Source organism: Manacus candei, unplaced genomic scaffold, assembly GCF_025592945.1.
Source record: "Manacus candei isolate 608988 ecotype Guabito, Panama unplaced genomic scaffold, ASM2559294v1 h1tg000028l, whole genome shotgun sequence".
In the NCBI taxonomy this organism is placed as follows: domain Eukaryota; kingdom Metazoa; phylum Chordata; class Aves; order Passeriformes; family Pipridae; genus Manacus; species Manacus candei.
Window position 1 is genome coordinate 15,296,692 of NW_026138076.1, and position 20,097 is coordinate 15,316,788.

The window sequence follows — 20,097 nt, forward strand, 5'->3', positions numbered from 1 at the left end:
GGAGACAGGACCCCTGTTCTGGGGTAAGGACAAGCATGGTGGCTTCAAAGAAAAAAAAAATAGACTGGTCTCATGAGGTGCGTCTTGCATAAATCAGAATGCACATTACTTAAAACTGTGGGCTCAGACACTGTAGGTAAATTGTGTGTTGCCAAGAGGACTAAACAATAGCATTCCTGATGGGGGACCAAAAAAAAATTGCAAATCGGACTTCAGAAATTATGTGAAGTCCATTCTCTGAGGAAAACCTACAACACATGCTTATGAGAGTGAAGGGGGAACAAGCCTGAAGAAACATGAGCCAGGTCCTTGAAGAATTCACGTTTGAGTATCCAAGGTTTTTTGTGCGTTTTTTATTAAGAAAGAAAAAAGAAGGGTCACATTTGCATTCTAGTCAGATGTCTCACCTATACACAGTGTGCCAGGGCAACCCACAGATTTAATTTTTTTAATTGTTTTTTAGTCTTCATATGGATACTTGGGAGTTCCAATTGAAATTTGCAGATTCGAAAACAAATTGATCTCCCACTGTGGTTTAATTCTTTGTGTTGTGTTTAGTTCTTGGGAGGTGCAAATTGTTGAGTCTTGGCTCTTCATAAGCACTTTAGATGAAGTGTTAGAAGTTTGGCCCACGGTTTCAATTAGACAGTTATGTGACCACCTGTTATGGAAATGGAATTCACTCTAGCAGTCCTCCACCAGCAATGGAATAACGCAATTCTGAGGATAGGAGTCAGGCAGTAGGTAGCTTGGTAGGAAGTCTAACACTTCATAAAAGAAGAGGCTATGGTACTCAATTTAGCTGGCCATTGTAGGAGGGGGAACTTGGTTGTCTGACTCTGAAGTCAGTACCTCAAACAATCTATGAAACTGCTATTTACACTGAGTGATCTTCTACCTCTGCTGTGTCTGTATATTCATTGACAATTCTCTAGTTGCTGTCCTTTGGTTTTGTAACAAATTCTTTTAACTGAGCCAGTTTTGTCTATTAGAATGTTGGTGGGATATCTTGTATGTTTTGCTTTATATACACGTGGATTAGGACTGCAAATCTGTTATGGAAATTGTCCATTTCTCAGTGCATTACTTGATTTTCAAATTATCACCTGAGCTGGAAGCTTGGAGTGGCTTGATTACAGTGCAGGCTTTCTTGTGGGTAGTCCTGTCAAATTAATGTAGTCCTGTCATCTTCCATATTGTATAAACTGTAGTTAGACTTCTATGGACTTTATCTTCCAGTGCGTTTAGGAACAGCTTCGCTTCATGTTCATTAAAAGTGTGTTTTTCTGAACTAATTGCAGATAATGCTCTGAAAGTTTTACATTTAATACCTAACATTGTAAAAACAAGATAATAATACATGTAAATTAAATCTTCTTAAAAGAAGCCACTGCATTTGAATTTTGGACTTATTTTCTCTAGTGTTGACGTGGATGGTTTTTACTGAGGACTTTTTTAAAGAGCCAGAAGGATTTTTAGCTTTTCTTTGCCCAAAAGCAAGTAGTTTTCTTAATGAACTTTTTTAGGGATAAGTTTGGAACTATACTCTGAGGCCCCTACCGTTTTTGGGGGTACAGTATACAATTTTAAATTTTTACCCTTATGTTTTCTAAACTGTGAAATCTAATTTCTTATTTCTCATAAGCCTGAATTATGAGAATTCCTGCTGCAAGTACTGAAGTGGTGATTCAAGTTTGAGCTTGTAACAATCTAGTCTGAGTAAGACTTTTATAAGAAAGGTCATGACTTTAAGGTAGTTGTTCTTCTGTGACTTACCTCAGACCTGGGTGTATATAGTATTCTTTAAAAAGATACATTCTAAAAAAGGAGCTTAGAATTTATTTCAATGTTTGTTCAAAGAGATAAGTTTAGCAAAATAAAGCTTACAAATGAAATTATTATTTTCTGGTATTTTTGGAAGCTTTTGTTGATCTGTTTTCTCCCTTTGAAGGCAAAGATAGGAATCCTCCCTGAATTCATTAAAAATAGTTACAGTAAATTTGTGTGCTTTTAAAATGCCAGTGAAAAGGCCTTAGCATCCAGCTTTTTGCTATTCTAGTTTTATATTCAGCCTAAAATGCCTGTAAATTCATTTTGAAGAATACTGGAAAGATTTAAATAAAAGATGAAAAAAGTTTTGCATTTGTGTCTATTTTGTGTCACTTGAAATAAATTATTTTATTATTATTATTATTTGCATAGGCATTTAAGTCCTACTACCATTAGTAAGATCTGTACTGAAAAGGTTGGCAGCATCTTGAATGAATCTGCTAACCTTATTTACAGTATATTTATTACTGGAAATGGCTTTACATATTTATATGCACACCATATTTTTGGGGTGTTCTGATAGATAAATAGTTCTGCCTTTTAAAACTTGACGAACATCAGAAGTTACTGGGATCCGACAAATGCTAACCAGATTTTGCAAATCAAGGTCAATGTTTTTTTGGTGTTTCATCATCTAACTTTCTGTTCTGTCTGTATCAGACACACCTGCAAGTTTGAAATGTCACCATCAAAATCAAAGTAAGGGGTCACCTTAGCTTCATGAAGAAGAGGAATCAGGAAATAGAGATATTGTGTAGTCATTTCAAAGGCAGCAAGTTTCAATATTGGATCATAAAAATATTTTGTGTGTTGACTTCTTTAGGTGTGGGTCACATAACAGCTTAGAGGTTTGTTTTGTTTATATTTCAATACTATTTCTCTTTTTAAAAGTACTATTAAAATGGTTTGAACTACTCAACTTAGGGACAGTTTAGACCTGTGTCCTTGACTTATGTGTTTTTAGTTCATGCCAACCATCTCTCGTTAGCTAGTTTTATTATAAATAACCAAAAGCTTTGCAGACACTACATAGAACTATTAGTGATCCCCCTCCCCCCCATTATTGTACTCTGGTTTCAAACTCTAGTCTTTAGAAAACTGTCAATCATCAGAATACAAAGACTAAAAAATAACATTAAACGCTTTTCTAATGTTTGGAAGAGCAATTTGTTTAATGACTGTAGGCATCAAATGTACATGAGCTTAAATTTTAAGTCAGTGGGTTCATAGCAGAAGGCAAGGCAACACAAAGAGAGAAACAACTTAATGTGTTTTGGACACTAAATTTGTAATAATTAAACTTCTGCTAAAATATATCTGATGTCTACTTTTGATGGTTTTATGTACAAAGCTGTAATTTGACAATTTTTTTACCTCTACCTTCTCTTTCAGGAAGTAAAATAGAAAACTGTGATTAACTATCCTGTGTAAATTCTGTAGCGAAAAGTTCTCTTTCAATGTCTCAATTTTGGTTTTCGATATATGTAAAGCTTTCAAAGATATTTTAGAAAAAGAGGATACCACAAGTCACTGATTTCATCCTTCAGTTTTCTTAAGCTTCGTTAGTCTATTGTTGCTTGCGGTGATCTTTGTCTAAGGATTAGAATTGAGAATTTCTGTTTTGAACAGTAATTGCATCAAGGTCATGAAAAATTGAACAGCCTTGAGGGCACAAAAGGGTCTTTTGAGCTGTTATTATTAATAGGAGGATGAATTCGAAAAGCAGAGGATGTAAAAGTTCTGAGGAAGTAAACAATTTCTAGGAAGGGAAATCTGCCTTTCCATATGTTTATTTTTCAAAGAGAGGAAACTACCTAATAAGTGAAAAACTTAAGGGATACAAAATAGAATATCTACTTCAGATTATATTACCTTTGGCTTCCAGTTCTGACGTATCTTAAAAACTCCCTGAATGTGACTGCGATGTTTTCATTTCTGCTCTTCAAGTCTTCTTTTGTGTAACTTCAGCTGCCATGAATTTAGGTTTATGGTATGGACACAGGTGCTCCTTCCTTTACCCAGTGTGCAAAGTATGTATAGTCATATTGTTCCAACTCTTTGTTGCTGTTTGAGAATATTTTCAAGGACTTTTCTCTCCACCTTTCTAGTTGGCACTGACCTTTGTTACATGAATTGGGATCCATTAAAAGGCCTGATTTTCTTAAGTATACGCTGCATCTCGAAAAAATGTGTGTGGTCATACTACACTGGCTACCAGAAGTGGAGATGGAAAGGAAGTCTTATGTTAGAATCATGTCTGTAGACTATCTTCCTTATGGAAGAATTTATCTGTTCAGGAAGAAAACCTTTGGTGGAAATCATGGCTGCAGTTTTGGATTCTTCAGTAATTAATGATGTTCATTGATCAGCAGTGAAGGTGTACTGATGGAGGAGAACTAGGAAATTTCTAAAAATCCTTTAAGTAATGTCACCCACAACAACTTTGCTCTTCTCATTGCTGTACTTGCCACTTAAGCGAGGATCAAGTTCCTTTAGCTGAAAAATTAGTTTTGGCCTACAGATAAGGCAAAACAGAGCAATTAACTGGCAACACAACTGTAACACACAAACATCACAAACATCAGCTTGGCTTTCCCCAGCTAAGAAAAGCATGAATACAGCTCAAACAAGTGTTTCAGACTAAGAGCTGGCTCTGCAATTAACGGTGCTGTGGAGAACACAAATAGCAAACAAAAACGGTGGAGGAGCTCTCATTTTCACTTAGCTGAAGCAATACATGATAAATGACTACATGACAAATGTACTTCTGTTAACAAGAAGACAAAACAAACACAAGCTCAGCACTGATTTCCTGAGCCTTTCTCCTAGTGGGCTAGGACTAAGTGGGGTATAGAGTATCCAGTGGGGTGTTTTGGCAGCATGCTATAACTTCACCTTTGGAAGCTGAAGAACGTCCTAGAAACCAAGTCCTCCCTTGCCTCCAAGCTACTAGTGTGAGGAATTTCTGGGGAAATTATGATCTTCAGGAATAAAGAGAGTTGAACAGGAGGAGATCAGTTTTCTGCTTTAGGAACTTCCTGTTGAGGATGATACATCATATTACAGAAGAGAAATTGCCCACATGATTTACTATCACAAACAAACAAACAAAACAAAAGAAAAAGAAACCTCACTTAACAGCTTCCTTCTGCTATATCATTCCCTTTCTTAACATAATTATGTAACTTACATGTCCTCAGAGTTACAACTGTCTGTATTTTGATTGTCTGAAAATTACCAGTTTCAGTAATACTGCAATTGGGGTGCCAAGATTTTCAAATCCAAAAGTTCAGTTGCAAGTTCTCTGTGGCATATAACTTTCTGGTAGTGATGATACTTCTCTGACCAACTGCACTTGAGCTTACAGGTTGGGTCCTTACGTTTATCTACCGATGTGTGAGAGGGAAAGAAAACATGAGGCAACTACTGTCTGCATCTCTCTGGGAATCATCAACAATGCTACCTGTTAAAGACTATTTTTGGTGTCGTAATTTGTTTCATAAAACCTTGAGAACCTTAATGTTTCTAGCTAAGATATACATTGATACTGATCACACTCTGATGCCCTGGGTTTTCCATTCTGGCTCTTGCAGTCTTAGAGCTTTTGAACTTCTCTGCAGGAATCAGTTTGTGCTGTGTGTAATTTATCTGTTGTCTCTCTGTGTAGGCCTAACTTCGTAGCTGTACTCAGTGCTTGCAACATCAAGCCACAAGCTTGACAGGCCACTTCTAGCTGATTGGAAGTATAAGGGTGAGATACAGCTTTACTGTGCCCACTGAGCTGATTGGGGCAGTAGAATATGTGTGGTGTGGTCCATGGCAGTAATTCAGCTCTACTCTTGAATAAGGTGACTTCTAAATCTGTAAGAGTTTTTTGATTGGAGTCCCAATTTAATATAGTATTTTCTTTAAGTCATATTGCTTTCTTTAGCATAATCTGTTGGCTAAGCCTCACTGATATCTATGGCTACCTGCCTGCAGGCTCTTAAACTTGCTGTGCTCTATGCACAATATAAAAAAGGTGTAGCTTGGCAGTTGGGCTGCTCTAGTTCTGCTTTGACTTGTTGTGTGTGTTTGGAATTTGAGCTTGATTGCGTGTATCTAAATCACCTGAACTGCTACATTTCACACTTAAATTACAGGAAAGGACAATTTGGTCCGAGCTAGAAAAAAAACAATTAATGCTAAGGATAACTTAAGTACTGGAGTATCTGCATAAGTTGGGATATCTTTCTTGTTGGGTGCCTTTTGAAACAGACTGATCAAATGTCATGACAGACCAATCAAATGTCTATCAGGAATGATACATTTACTGTTGATTTTCCTGTTGAACAAGATGACCTGGAAATCCCTTCTCTTTGATGATAGAAGGGATCGTAGGAAAGCGGACTCAAATTGTCTGCTGCTTCTAATAGCATTCAAAGTCAGAATAGTTTGTGACTTCCTACAAGCTGATAGGGCTTGGTTTGTAGCCAGCTCTCTATCTCTTTTCACACCCTTCATGAATAATGAGCCTGTCACTTCTATCTCATCAAAAATCTCTTCAGAACCAGTTCAGAGAAGCAACTCCTGTGAAGACCTGAGAGTATGTGGTAAAAGCACCAGAGTGGAGTAGAGGTGCAAAATCACCTCCATTAACCTGCTGATCACGATTCTTTTGATGTAGCCCAGGATAAGGTTGGCTTTCTGGGCTGCAAGCACACAATGCCAGCTTGTGTCTAGTCTTTCATTCATCAGTACCCCCAAGGCAAAAGCATATTTTAGGTCTTGGAGCTGCTGTGTTTGTCACATAGCCTTCATGTCCTTAGACATGGCATGCTTGGGAAGGTCATAGGGAGTGGGAAACTCCACCTCTCAGGAACTGATGGTCAGGGATTCCTTGTGATGTGCCAGATGGCATGTTTTTCCAGTGATACATTCAATTATGTCATTGTGTGCATCAAGTGTTCATGATGCCTATGGCCTTGATTAGGATACTGGTCTTATAATGGATCTGCTTCAACACCTTGTGCTGATGGATGCCGTAACTCTCCTTTCTGCTGTTCTTACGTTACTTGTAGCCCTTCTCTCCGGTTTCAGTGCCAGCATTAGTTGTAGAAGCAGGAGCTGGCTTGGTAGGATCAGGCATTTTGGCACCACCTTTTCTCACTGCTAAGCAACATGAAGGTGGACAAAGGTGGAGGCAGCATAGCTGCAAGTAACTTGAGTCTGCTGATGGTAGTACCTGAGCTCTTGAAATAATTACCTTCTTTGCACCCTGAAGAACTGATAACTGTCACGATTATGTGAAACTGTGAGCAGCAAACAAAGAGTTTGCCAAAGCAATTGTATCTCAATGAGCTTTTGTCTGACTTCAGCTCTTTTTATGATATCAATATTTATCCTATGTTGCTATTAGAGGTAGGAAACCCAAATACAAATGTTGGGTTGTCCTGAAAACCAGATATTGCCTTTGAGATCAGACTGTTGGGGGGAAAAAAGATATCAGAAAAATACTAGACTCTGGCAGTATTACCTGGTATTCTAAAATGCTGAAAACTTCTCTACACATAGCTGGATGCCTTCAAGGCTTAGCACAGTTGCTTATGTCTCTAGGCTTTTGTCTCTAGGTTTTCAGTTAGGTGGATTGTACTAGTAAAATGAATAAACTGACTAAAGGAATATTTAAGGAAAGATGGTTCTCTACACTGTTGTTTGACTTCTAGTGAGAGGTTTTGTACTCATTTGAGGTGACAGTTACCATTCTCTCCATCCTAGGGTTCAGTGCCTGAAAGCTCCAGTTGCAGTAGGTCTGTTGTTCCCTATTCTCTATGCTACAAGTAGCAGAAAATGTTAAAATTACTAGATTGGTAAAGCTAAGGACTGTTTTTTATTTAGGTCCCTTACTTTTCCATTACTAAATTGTCAGCTTAGGAAGTTGGCAGAACACACCATTGTGTTAATTATTGCAAAGCCTAAATTCCTTTGTGGATTTAGTCATGGTAATTGGAATAGAAGCTCAATACAGAGTGCGGAGGTGTAAAGCTGACCTGACCATAATCTGGTGGGTTAAGAAAAAGCAGAATGGCATTAGGCCTTATGTACTCTGTAACATAAATCTTTGTGAAGCGGAAGGAAGGAATTGGGACTTGTGTTTCTTCTGTGGATCTCTTTTTCTCTGGCTAGCTTGAGAGTGACAGCAGCACACAGGAGCATGCATGGCCCCAGAGCCTTGAGAAGGGAGCAGAGTTTTATCTATGGATAACTCTGGGAAGGTGTTAATACTTCAGAGTATACTCTTTGGATATAAATATTTCAGAGTAACTGGAGGAGAGGCAGTTGCTTAAGTTTTCTTTTTCCCTTGGTAAATTTCCTTTATTAAGCTAAAGAAAGAACTCTGTGAGCCTTATGAAGTTATGTGATTACTCTATAAAAGATGGTCCAGTGTCCTCAAAAGACCAGACAATAGCATGACACTTAGTGTTCTGTGTCACGGAAGTGGGAGATGTGACTGTAAATCCTTCTGGAAGTTTAATCCAGGTTTTCCATATCCGTGGCAGATGTTTTAACGTCCATCAGTAGTGTTTTTAAAAATAACATCTGGTGTGGTAATAGCATCTTCCATGGTTTTAATAAAGAGGGAAAATAACCTGAGAAAATCTTATGGATATTTGTGCCTCACAAGTTTGTACAGGACACCTCTAACCATGGTGGTTTCACTGTGCTGAAGGTGAGACATTGCTTGCTTGGTAACTTAGGTAACTTTACTGTTAAAAGTCATACAGATGCTTAGAAATTTGGGCATATGTAAAACACATATTTTAAAAATCATCACTTTGAATTTGGGCTCAAAAGACCCTGTCATTTGAGTTGGTAAGTCACAATGAGCATTGCAGATTGAGAGTCCTAGCTTGTTTAATGTCTGTGATGCCCCCAATACCCTTGCAGAAAAACCCACAGTCTTACACAGTAGCTGAACACATTCAAATAGAAAATGGGCATAAAAGACAAATAACCTTGTACAAAGTTCTTGAAACAATGGACTAGCGGTGTGTATCAGGAGGGAGATTAACAATAAGCTTCTGTTCCCCATTTCCTGAAAAGGCCTTTTCATATTTATTTCCCAGTACATTTTTAACTGTTTACTCTTGAAACAGAGGATGTTAGTTTTACTAGCAAAATAGGCAGGCATATTATCCTCTTGGTCCAGTTTCAGAGTGATAGCTACAGTGACTGTAGCCGCTTTTCACATCAGTATTAGAGCAGTTATATGGTTTGCTGCCATTTATATGGAATTGGTTTAAGTATTGGAATTGATTGAATAAATGACTATGAGGCTCTAAATAGTTAGGTAATATGCTTTCAATAGTAGACTTTTTTAAATGCATGGGATTTCACTTCAATGTCAAGACTATCCTTATGTTTTAATGTATTTATTTGTTGCTCAGTCAAAGGCATTATAAGTTTTAATGGATTCAATATGATATAATGGTGTTATTAAACACGCTAAAAATTATAGCATAGCTGCTTATTTACAAAATGTCTTTCACAAAAAAACCCTGGCTAGTGGTTTCAGTCTTACATAATTGCAAAGTCAAAAATGAGAACTGAATATAGCTAAAGACAGTTGGTGACTTTTTAAAGAGAATGTGGTGACTTTTTAAAGAGAATGCAGGTCTGCTGTTCTGGAGAAGAGCAGCAGAGTCAAGTCTTCGTCGACCATCTGCCATTTTGCACAAAGACCAGTTCATGCTAATAAAGTGAGAGCATGATTCTTTGTACTTGATGTCTTGATCCATGTCTTTCAAATGCATGAGTTATCAGTAAAACACTCCTGTGACAAATTCAGAAGGCTGATTGGATACTCTGCTGGATCAGAAATTGCCTGATAACTCTTGGTTGGCTCTTGAGTGCTTTTTGAGAAACACAAGTCAGAAAAAACCCCACAATCCCAGACTTCCTCTTTTTGGTCTTCCCAGTTTTCTGATGAGTTGTATAGGGATGAAACGCTCCTATACCAAAGCTGGAGAGAAAAGTTTAGTAAGTTTATTATTAACCTAATTATGTCAGTGATGTGGGCCATTCACCATTGATAATTTGAAGGAAATTATGGAAAAACCCTCTTTAGTCAGGATGGAGCACTCCAGTTTTCTAATGTGGAGAGTTATTTTGTGAGACACTGAGATACTGGAGAACAGAATTTCTGAGACGTAAAACCAATGGGCTAACAGAGCAATAAAAGAAAAAAAGAAAAGAATTCCAGAGTATGAACTTAAGCAAACTTCACTGTCCTTTGAAAGTTTTGTTAAAGATGAGAATTCTCTAACCATAGTTTCAGTGTGGGAATTCTGAAACCACAAAGCAGTGATAAATGTTGTAGGTGTCACTTCTGTACTGTTCACGTAGGTTGTAATTTATTGTCCCCAAAGCTTGTAGATAATTTCCCACTTCTTGAAATGTCTTGACTGTTGACTCTAATGCCAGGGGTGCTTGGACAGATAGGTTGTAAGAGCAAGACTTTGTAGTCACTTTGGAGAATCTTTGAACTCTTTTAACATAATCACTATTGAGTTAAGTTATTTTCTTTAGGGTTAGGAAAGTGTTAAATGTAACTATCACAGTAACTTGATTACCTACATATTCTTTTTTGAAATGTTGAATCCTATGTTCTGAAAGCTTAAGTCAGTTTATTTTTCAATAGATGATCCACCTCTTTGATGTGTAGCTCTAATGAAAATGTAGTAGAGAACGAAATTCAGAATTTGTTGTTTATATGGGGGTTTTAATGTTGAGGATTTGTTAGGAGTTCTATTTTATATGATGGTCTAGAAAATTTTCAAACTACCTTTTTATACATATGTAACTAAAGAAAACTGCATGTGCATTTGTAGTCATTGTTACATGTGCTGTTGTTCTAATATGACAGTTCTTAAGCTACTGCCATAACAGGAGGCTGAGGTATGCATGACAATATTGGGCATCAAGATGTACTGAGAAGTAACCTGGCTAGGATGCCAAGTGCATGTAATTATAGGGAAAGGGGCAAGAACTGTTGATGTAGAAGACAGCTGTCTGCAGTCCTTTCCTGCCTAAAAGTTTCCTGTCTTTTAGTCCTCAGTCAGGTCTTGATTATTGTAGTTAATGGAAGTTTATCATGACTTTTGATCAGTGCATAGTGATCTAGTGAGAATTTAAGAAGCCATTATGGTTACAAGGCACTAGAAATTTGGGAATAGGAGAAAGAAGCTGACATATTTTTTATTGTAATTTTTTGAAGAAGTTTATAAATAAAAATGGTGAGAAATTATTGATGAGAAATTTATACCAAGTTTCCTGTGCTAGCACATGATTGTTCCTAATATATTAAGTAGGAGAAAAAGTATAAACTGGCCATCCATAAATAACCTTTTAGTAGTTTTATGATAATTATAAATATCTTGTGTCAGATATGAGTGAAATAGACCAGAAGTGTTCTAAATGAGATGTTGACTAATGAACCTTAATCCAATTCTCAAGAAACAGACTGTTCAGGTACATGTTCTGGCCAACTTGTGACCATTGTCACCCTTTAATTCCTGAGCATATTCATACTGAGCATGAGCGAAAGCTGATTACAACTCATTTGATGATGCCAAACTTTAAATGCTAACATCTGTGTGAACTCTAGAAATTAAACTGATGTTGCTGGAGGTTAATCTTTTCCCACTTATTTTCATCCTTTGACTTTATAGGAATATGATGCATTTGTTTGAATATAGGCATTCCTGGCACTAGATTCAGTTAGCACATGCATTCATGTGTGGGTTTTTTTATGTTACATTATGTAGGAACCACCACAAGTAATGCTGTATATGACATATGTGTAACAAGGTATTCCATCATGTCCAGGAGAATGGCCACACTTTTTCATAGCTACATTGCTTTTCAACAGTGGAAGCTACTGAAAGCACACTTTGGACATTGAAAAAATGTCTTATTTGTAAGATCATTGAAAAAATGTCTTATTTGTAAGATCCTTCAAGTTCATATATGTCTAAGACATTTGCAAGGCTAGCTGAAGTCTGGGACAAAACGTGACTGATAGCTTTCCTTTTGTATATAGTTTTTATCTGTAATCTCTAAAATACTAATTTCAGAGATTGAAGTGGTCTCAAGAGAAACTTCTGCAAATGCAGAGTGCATGCATTGTACTTCTATTCTCCTATGTTAAATTCATTTAATGTTATCTGTCCTAGTTCTGTTGAAATTCAAGAAATATGGTTATTTGGAAAAAAAAATGAGAGAAATCTTGTCCATACTCCTTGTTTCTTTCTGAGGCAGGTAATGTGCAATTCATTTAGACATATTATCGTATTAGTAGAAGGTATTGCACTACTATTGAAATATATGAATAGAATAATACAAGGAGAAAACAGTCATTATACCAGGCTGTGCAATATTTATCTGGAAATGTACAGAGAGACTTCTCAAACAGAGGATTCTTCTTCAGCCATTCCCTCTGAAGCTTCAGTGACTCAACTGTGTTTGAAAGGTTAGATTTAGAAAAGGTGAGATTTCCTTTATATGAACCTGTACAGTGAAGCAGGTATGCAACTCTCTTGTCTATCAGTATTTTAAACAATTTTTGGTATCTCTTATCTATGAAGACCTTTTCTTCTGGTTTATGAGAATCTCTGTGCCATAGTGTGTGGTCATGGAGCTTCCGGAGACCTGCAACCAAGTACCTACATTAGCATTGTGAACTGTACACTTCTGTATCATGTTTGAATTGTTCAATACCAGCAATTGATGAAATCGCACTGCAGTGGGCCACTAAAGAAATTATATTCTTGATTTTAATGTTGCTGATATCCATAAAAGGAAAGAGATTTTTGTCAGTCTCTGAAAAGCATAAGGTGACAGTCTTGGTGGTAGTGACATATTAATTTGTTTTAGTAATTAGCATACAGATATATTTCTCTTTGAGACCTAGATGGTATATATGATATTTCTGGCATCTAATAAAGGTGATCCGATCCAGTAGTTAAAGCTTATCTTAGTATATACTGAAATAGTGCTTATGTAAATGCTATAAATACTAATTGGTAAACAGTAATTTGCACAAATAGAGTTGCAGGGAGTGCATGAAGAAATAAGGTACCAAAATGGGTTAAGTGCTGATGTCGAATCAGCTAATGGTAAATCTGCTTTCTGAGAAGAAGCCTCAGAAAAGAAATACTGCACTGCAAAGCATTGTGTGTTATATTATTTCAGTGGTAAATTGGTACTGCTAATAATTATTTTAACACATTCTAGTTTTGTATTTGTGTAGTATTAGTAATTGACATGTGGATATTTGTTGATTTAGCTTGTAACCACAGGTCTTTATGTATTTGCAAACTATACTGCATGTTTCACCTGTCCATTATAGCTCTCAAGCTAGCTAGAACTCACACATTATCTGAAATTTAAGCTATTGGAGTCCTTAAATCTCTTTGTTCATGAACCTCGAATTAAATATAAAGTGAACTAGTTTAACTTCTCTGAACTAGTTTTGCAGTAAAATGGTGGTCTTAAACTAGAGAGTTGGAATGAAGCAACAATAATGATTAATTTAACAAGTTGGTATTTAGAGTTTGTGGGGTTTGTTGTAGCTGCTCTTAACTGCAATAACACTAAAAATAGCTGAGATCAAATGGAAAGGATGCTTTTGAGCTAACCCAGAAAGAATTTGTGCTATATTTTCACACTCAGCAGCTTTTTCATTATTGTTATAAATGTTTCATAGCTAATGATTTTTATGGGAGTCTTCACAAAAAAAAAAAGTATGTTTTTTGTGTTTGTTTGTAACAATGAGCTTTACTTTACTCTTTTAATAGTTTACTAAATAGCCTGTGTGTCTGGCATCCTGTTTGATGTGTCACTGTAACTTCCAAATGTCTACTGTTCACAAATAGAACAGAAAATAGGGTGACCCATAGTGTTTTAAAATGTTTCCAAATGAGTGTGCTTAAGTAGAATTGATTGGAAATGTAACAGATATTGAAACATTTTGTAATCTTGCCACACTAACCTGTTTTAGGTTTTGAGCAGAGAGTAAGTCTAAGTCTCATAATTTTTCCTTGAACAGAAGTAATGAGATTTTCAGTGGCAGTGCCTAACAGTGTGATGATGTATGAGAAGTTTTTCTGATGAAGCAAATGGAAGTTGTGCTTGTCAGAATTGCTGAGATATCTAGAGGAAAGTTATATAGGGGGATTTCTTGGAAACTTCTTCTTTCACCAGAAGGAGCTGCAAAAAATTAAATAACCTGGTGATTTTCCACTGACTTATTTTATCTGTGTTGTCTTAAACTGCAAAGCAATTAGCCTTTATGTACCCATCAGGATGTTTTGGGTCTTTTCCTAGAGTCATTAATTTGTATTGATGCTTTCTGTTTCCCAGTATTTTTACACTAAGGGAGGGTAAGCTGATTGGTTAGCGATGTGACAGAGGAGGGCGGGGAGATACTTATGTCACTGAATGGCTCTGGCAGAAAAAAATGGAGTGACAGCAGCTTCAGGTCAATAAGCTTCCCATATAGCACTGTTACTGAAACTGAAAACTTAAAATGCAAGCTAGAAACAAACTACTGGCTTCAGTCTTGGTAAACTGATTTGTTCTGTCCGTGAATGATGGACTTAAATGCAAATAGAAGAACTTCTATCTCAGATGAACCCTTGTGTAAAGAAGGCAAAACATCTTCAGATAAAATCAGACTCAAAAGGTGATTTTCACATTAAAAAATATCCATGGTGGTTCATTTTCTGAACTAAAGGTAATAGTCTTCAAGGTCCCTGATTTCCTTTTAACATGGTTTTTTTTTTTTTTGTTCATCAATAGTCTTTGTTCCCTGTGCTTTCTGTTTCTTTAAATGAAAATTTGGACAATGAACAAATTTTTTTTGCTATGGATTTCCTGATTTTCTTTGGCCTGAGTTGGGAGGCTGCTTATTCTGTATTGCATTTTCATTTCGATAGTAGGCAAGCCCATTGCTGCTGAAAATAGCTCAAATGTTCTTAGAACAAAAACATCAGTCAGCAGCTCAGACTCTTTCTCTTCTTCTTTTCCAGACTCTTGCATGTGAATTAAATTAATTTCTCGAGAGAAACTTTCATAAAGGGCTAAATCAACAAGGTCTACACATACAGAAATTTCTTACTTCTGCTGCATTTGAGACACAACTAAACTCGTCTGTCTGGTAAGCCATACTTTTTTTAAGGATTTATCTTTCTTCCTCCCCTAATGACTTGCATTCTTGAGTTTTTAATTAGTGTTCTGAGAAAACCAGCTTCTGTTTGCTAGTAGTTCTGCTGCCTGCTCTGTATCAAGTACAAAGACTAATCTCTTAAGGCATTACTGTGCTGCTTTTTACAAACTTCAAAATAGTACTTTGGTGTAAGTGGGTGTTTAATTGTTTATGTAGTACTTTGTTTTTGGTTTGCTGTAATGAAGGCATTAAATGTTTTAAAACATAAGTGGTGACTGTTCTGTCTTGAAATTATTTACCTGATTGAATGTTCTGTATTTAATTAACTTAAGAATTTGTATTGTAAAGTATATTCAGTGTCAAGTCAGAGTTTAAAAATAAGCTTTACCAACAATTCATTCATGTCTCATTGCTTGCTAGTTTCATCTTGTTGATGTTATCTAATACAATGGTTTCTTTTTCTTGGTGATGTGCCTATTTCAGAGGACAGTAAGCATACTTGTCAGTAGTCTTTAATTGATCATATTATTCTGTAATGGTTCTGTTAAAGATATTTATGGCTTACCATTTCTTTGGGTTTGAATGTACATCTTGAAACAATTTTTTTTCCTTTGATTATAAAATATTAACTGAGTTTGACCCAAACAAAAGAAAGTTTTGTCCTCTACCTTCTATTTTTATTCTTTATTGCAATAAAAATGAAGAAAATCTTGGAAGAGCAAAAGATGTTTTGCTCTGTGCTGTGGCTTTTCTAAGCAGTTGGCTAGCATTAGATGGCAGCCTATATATACCTAGTCCATCTGATCACATATGCTGCTATGCTTTGGTTTACCACAATTACTATGTACTAACACACTGTGTGCCCTGGTTCCTCATAGTTCATTTTGCAGGATTTCCTATAGCCCTAATATCATTGTTTCAAAAAATATATTGAAAACCCTATGTAATATTTAAAATTAGTCGAATATTTAATGTAAAACAGTAGTTATACATTATATTTTCATAGGAAAAAAATCCAAACAAAACAGATCAGCAATTTTACGTAACAGCTGTTTGGAGGCTTTCCAATTCATTTAAGTTTTAGTAAAAAGCTTTCCAGCGTATTTTTGGATAAAAGGAGAAAAACTGAAGTGTATTTATACATTTCATAAAGCATATCTTCTTGTTAAAAAATACAGAAACTTTTGCAAAAAAATCAGGAATTTTCTTTAACAGTTCTTCATAAAACTTAAACCCAAGTCTGATTCAGTTGCAAAGTTTACCATAATGTTTTATTCTGATATTTGAGAGTATTGATATCTGCTAATGTAGGTATCCACTTGGAACAATGGGAATTTCAGTACCAGGAATACTTTATTTCAAAAGAGATAGTTTCTATTCTTCTTCCCCTCTCATTTTTTTATTGAAATTATATTCCTCTTGGTTTAAGATCATTCCTAGTCTTGTCTTATGTCTCATATAAAACTGCTTCCTGAGTCCTGTAGGTCAGTCACCCTATCCTTCCTAAGTTCTTTTGACCACAGTTTAGAGAATACTTGTCTTATATTGATGAATTTGTCACCTGAAAATTACTTCCCTAAAACCTGAAGCTTCTGAAGGAACTTAAGTCATTTCAGAGCAATTTAGAAATCTGTGATCCCTTAACATGTCCAAAAACATAACTGGAGGAGAAATTGCACATGATTAGGCTGCATAATAGACAAAAATAGGTACCAAGTATTTTCAATTAAAAACAATGCTTGAACTGTTTAAAGTAAGGGCCAATAATGGTCTATTAGTGATCATATTTTAATTCTTCTAACATTGAAGTTACTATATACCTGGCACTTAATTTTTGACTGAGTAACAGAGCTGACTAACAGGAACTTGTATCCGGCATGTTAACACAACCCAATCTTTAACTGAGTGAACTTGGCACAAAATTTAGCTAAAGGGAGGAAATCTCAGGAGAGAAGTGGAATTTCTTTCATTGAGTAAGTATACCTCAGCATTCGTGGGGAACAAATGGTAACATTCTGTGCAGTTTTCTGCTTTTGACAGTGTGTCTTTGTTCACTTCCCAAAAGGGGGGTGTCAATTACACTGAAAAAAATAAACTTCTGTATTTGGATTTTTCATTTTACTTAATGATATGGTCCCAAGGAACCTATTAAATTTGAGACTGCCTAACACTGTTGGTTTTAATTCTTTGTGTGTGAAGAAAAAAGGCTCAATTAGAACAATTTTCGTTACATAAATGTATTCCTCCTTACTGTCTTTGTGAGCTCAAATAGAGGGGTGGGAGGCAAGTGTATCTATAAGCATTTTATGATAGAATTTCATCGAAGTGTCTCAGAAAATGTTTTCTTCTTGCCAGTGTAAGTGTTTTCCAACACTATTACTGAACTGTTACCTTAGGAAACAAAAGATCATGATAGCTTAGGTATCCTGTCAAAAGCTTTGTGCTTAGAAAGACCTTAAATCAGTATGCGGTTTAGTCACAACGTGTCAATGTTGCTTCCACTGTGTGGTCTTCAGTTCACTTATTGATGACAATGGGGTTTTATGGTGACTGTTCTGTATAGGACATTGATCTTTGATCTGAGTGTATCAGCAGATCATAATATTATGTTGAAACTGCATGGGTTTAGTATGTGACAATGCTGGAGCAGAAAAAGGTGTTTTGAAAACTGGAAAGCAAGACCTGCTGATAAAGGAAATCAATCTGAGTAAAAGGCCATCATGCAGTCACCTCTTTCTTATGTTAACCTCAGACTTGGGAATATACCAGATTGGAGATGCTTGAGAGTATGTGTATTCATATGTGAGACCTGTGAGTTGTGTCTGCACTGGACTTACCTGGCCATGTGACATTCTCAGATGACAATAGATAGCTCTGGAAAAGTTTGTGATGTGATTCTGTATGTAACTAGCTGCTTTAGAGCTATAGAATTTTTATGACCTTGTGGTTATCTTCTGTCTGCAGTAATGCAAGATGGCAATGCATCTTTGTTGACTCTGTAGTTTAGGCTGTGCTTAACCTTTTGATATATCGAAATGAAATAGGAACTGTCAGGATTCCTAGGTTCTCACAGTAGCCTCTGTGGTTTGGGGGAAGAGAGTAAAATTAATTAGTTTATTAATACTCAAGTACAGCAATGAGCATCTTTTGTCAGAATTAATAATTTTAAATATATTGTCGAAGCTGCTGGTTGCTTAACCTTTCTAAATACTCAGTGTCTTTTAGATAAACATTTTTCAGATTCTGCAACTTTGAAATCATTCCTTTTCCATAAAAAAAAAAAAAAGGAAAAGTTCACGGTCAAAAGCAAGTATTTTTTGCATATGAAACAATGAATAGTTTAATTTTCGCTTCTCCCTCAAGCTTTGTTACATTTGAGTCTAACTTGTGTTAAGTCAAGTTTGAAAAATACTGATTTGGTAATTAAATTGCATGATATATGATAGAGAATTTCCCTGCTTGGCCACAGAACCACAGAATGGGTGAGGTTGGAAGGAGGCACAGTGAGGTCATCTGGTCCAACCTCTCCCCACCTGTGTGCTTGTACTTTAAGGACAGAAGCGTGCTTTTGAGCACTGTCTCGTTCTCAGTAATCTAATAGGTATGCTTTAATCTGTTTTCAGGTTGGCTCACGTAAGGCATTATGAGTTTATGTATGTAAGACTGCATTTATCTCCATAGTATTAGTGTCTTGAGAATTGGTGTGTTTCCTTAGTGGCTTATGTCCCTAAATATTTAATGCAATTTAGAAGGCTGTGTCATCTTTACTGCTGGACGTAACTTGGGCACCTAGGTTGCTTCCATACTTGAGACTGCTAGTGACTTGTTCCCCAGAAAGGTTCCCTATAACAAAGTCATTTAATACAAATGCATTTAGAAAGGAACTATCCTGGTGCAAATGAGACTCTTAACATGACTATCTTCCCTAGTCTCTGCAGAAACAAGTGACAAATGTAGTAGCGGCTCCATCCTTTGAATCTGAAAGTCCAAGCAACAAGTTCCTCTGTGCAAGTAAGGCTCTCAACTTTGCAAGTGCACCATGAGGCACCTGTATAGGATTCACTTACTTGTGTGATTCATCTTGATAGATCTAAGTGAGCTAAGAGATGAGGTGCAGCTGGATGCGGTAGAGAACTGTATCTGTGACCCTGAATCTGTAACAGGTCTCTGAACCTTCTGGAAAACAGTGGATTTCTTCTCCAAAGTCAAAGAAAATTGAAATAAGAACAGCAGAGAGAAACAGTTAATAGATCTAATAATATGCTGTTGTCTTATTTGCTTCCTGTGAGGGAAGGGAGCAGAGGAGGTGAGAGTGGGAAGGTGAGCTATGTTGCTTATGTAAAGGGACAGTTGATCTGGAGAGCCAGTTCCTCTGTCTTGGTAACACTTAGTCTTTCAGTACAGTTGAGTTCTGACCGGTGAAAGGAATTTTTCAAGAGTTTTCCTAGCCTTCAATGTACAGAATTAGCTAGTTAATCTTTCCACAGTGATGATTAGCCAAATAAAGGCACTTGAAACTTGCTCTCAGAGGTCCATTGAATCTCCAAACGTGTAAAATCACCTTCTGGCTCCCGCTTTCCCTCTGTATCCTGCACAGAGCCTTCCAGTGCTGAAAAGGGAAGCTGATTATTTTTGGGATGTTACAGCTCAGGTCCAAAGTAACAGTTTAAAAGTGAGACTAAAACTTCTGTAAGTCTTCATAAAAACGAGGCTGTGAAATGTGAGTGTGCATTAAACAAAAAACTTAGTTTCTGTGGCTTAAAATCTGGGGACGTTGTAATTTACTGAAAGACACTACTTTTTCCTGTGACAAAAACAGTGATTAAAAATGACGTCTGGAAGCAGAATTTAGATAGTATTGAAAACTTTTGAAAAATCTTCCTTAAAGTATGTTCTGACTGTATCTATAGGCATGTTTTTAGAAGCCTACCTGTAACGCAAGAACTGAATGTTTTAAACTGTATTACCATTTCATAGTGATACCTATTGGAGTAGCTAATAATGCATTCATGCAAAGCATTTTACAGTAATGGCTTTGTGTACTATGAAAGAATCTTCAT

The 20,097-nt window shown here is 36.3% G+C and overlaps 1 protein-coding gene across 14 annotated transcripts in view; it reads left to right on the forward strand.

Annotated features, from left to right (window-relative positions):
- Window positions 1–20,097, forward strand: part of SORBS2 (sorbin and SH3 domain containing 2) — a 161,581-nt gene that overhangs the window by 7,548 nt on the left and 133,936 nt on the right. For all 14 annotated transcript variants that reach the window (XM_051790639.1, XM_051790649.1, XM_051790640.1 and 11 more), the window contains exon 2: window positions 14,901–15,028. The gene's annotated coding sequence lies outside the window, so the exon portion shown is untranslated. The remainder of the gene's footprint in view (window positions 1–14,900; window positions 15,029–20,097) is intronic.